Source organism: Theobroma umbraticum, unplaced genomic scaffold (assembly GCF_002168275.2).
Source record: "Theobroma umbraticum cultivar Fairchild unplaced genomic scaffold, ASM216827v3 scaffold_44.0, whole genome shotgun sequence".
In the NCBI taxonomy this organism is placed as follows: domain Eukaryota; kingdom Viridiplantae; phylum Streptophyta; class Magnoliopsida; order Malvales; family Malvaceae; genus Theobroma; species Theobroma umbraticum.
Genome location: NW_018397255.1, coordinates 12,711,921 through 12,713,822, shown reverse-complemented (window position 1 = coordinate 12,713,822; position 1,902 = coordinate 12,711,921). Strand labels below are relative to the sequence as shown.

Below are 1,902 nucleotides of genomic sequence, written 5' to 3'. Positions count from 1 at the left end.
AAAGGAAAGTTCCTACAAAACAAAAAGGAAAAAAAGAGGATTTGAGGATTTCTTAGAAGCTTCAATCATCTACATTAGCTCATATTTCTCTCACTAGTTCTATCTTTCTCTCTCTACCTTTTATTGTAGAAACGAATAATTTTCTCGAAATATTAGGTTTTGTATTAAATATGTTGAACTAAATTTCTACTCGTAGAATTATGGATAATCTCTATTTGTAGTTTGGATATTTTAACTTTCTTTTACTTAATATTAATGGGTATTGTACTATTTATTTCAAATCTAAACTTGTTGCTTCTAATTGCTCGATTAACAATTAGTTTGAGTTGGATATCTAATTGCAACTTGACAAAAGGAATTTAGAATAGACCATGGGTTTAAATAGCATGTGTTCACTACACTTAGAGCTTAAGTGATTTGATTAGTATCTAGGATAGAAATATACTTAAATACCATGTGCAGCCAAATTTAGAGCATACGTTTAGTGAGCTTACCTTAATTAATTTACATAGACATATGAAAAATTAATTATGAAAAATTAATTAAGATAGGTAAGTTTACAATATCTCGATAGAGAATTATAGATAAATTTGGACTCTACGCTAGCAACCAACCCATTAATATAAGTATAAAGAAGGAGATTAAATTCAAATGAAAGGTAGAGTAATTCCAAAATCCTAGGTTTTATTTTACTAATCTTTTAGCAACTTTTTGCATTAATTCATGAGTTTAGTTTTGTTACTTTAATTTCAAATTAGATTTACTTATATAAGATTGGGGTGCCAAATTTTAATAATTAGCAAGAACTTAGATACAATTCTTTGTGAAGACGATATCTTACTTACTATTGTATTACATGTGCGACATGTGCGACATGTGCGTTTGCATGTGTGTAAAACCAACAAGAAGTTTTTGACATTGTTGCTGGGGAGTGGTTTTTCTTTTCTTTTGCTAATAGTAATACCAAACAAACTAGTCTGAATTCAAGCTTTATTTTCATTATTTTCAAGTACTTCTTAACCAGTGTATGAGAAGAGTAAAGAACTTGGAATTAGTCCTTTATGATCTAAAAATCGAGAAAACTTTCCTGAGATTACTTAGATAAAACTCTCAAAACTCCAATCAATCGGACACAATGGCTAAGAATTTAGGTGAGTAGCAAATTCAAGGACATGTAGTTGACAACTAATTATTGAGGGATTATGCTGTTCTGTTAGTCCAAGGACTTTATTCAAGCTTTCGAAGGCCAACAATTCAAGTCAATAATTTTGAGATTAAGCTAGCTATCATCCTAATGAAAAAAACATCAGTTTAATTTGGAGGCATCTTAAATGATAAATCTATTGTTAACTTTTTGGAGATTTGTGATACCTGTAAGCATAGCAGGGTCACCAATGATGCCGTTCAATTGAGGTTGTTTCCTTTCTTACTACAGGACAAGGCAAAAGTCTAGTTGAACTCTCTTCTTACAAAGTCTATCATAACATGGGATGATTTTGCGTAGAAGTTCTTAGCTAAGTTTTTCCCTCCAGCAAAAATGGCAAAGATAAGGAATAATATTACATCCTTCACACAATATGACTCTGAATCTTTGTATGATGCTTAGGAGAGGTACAAAGTTTTGCTTCAAATATGCCCACATCATGGTTTACCCAAGTGGTTGCAAATACAAACATTTTATAATGAGTTGTTGAATCCAATTCAGACTACCATTGATGCCACAACTAGTGGTGCTTTTATGGCTAAGTCGATAGATGATGTTTACGATTTATTAGAGGAGATCACCTCCAACAACTATCAGTGGCATTTTGAAAGGGCCTTGCAAAAGAAGGCAGCGAGTGTTCTCGAGTTAGACGCCATTAATGCTTTGACTGGTCAAGTAGCCACTCTCACTAAAAAACT

At 32.0% G+C, this 1,902-nt stretch overlaps 1 non-coding gene across 1 annotated transcript; it reads right to left on the bottom strand.

Moving 5' to 3' along the window:
* Positions 1-1,543: 1,543 nt before the first annotated feature.
* On the bottom strand, positions 1,544-1,650 carry LOC149527667 (small nucleolar RNA R71). The gene has a single exon (XR_016350805.1). It is a non-coding gene; the product is annotated as a small nucleolar RNA R71 (small nucleolar RNA).
* Between the last annotated feature and the right edge of the window lie 252 nt (positions 1,651-1,902).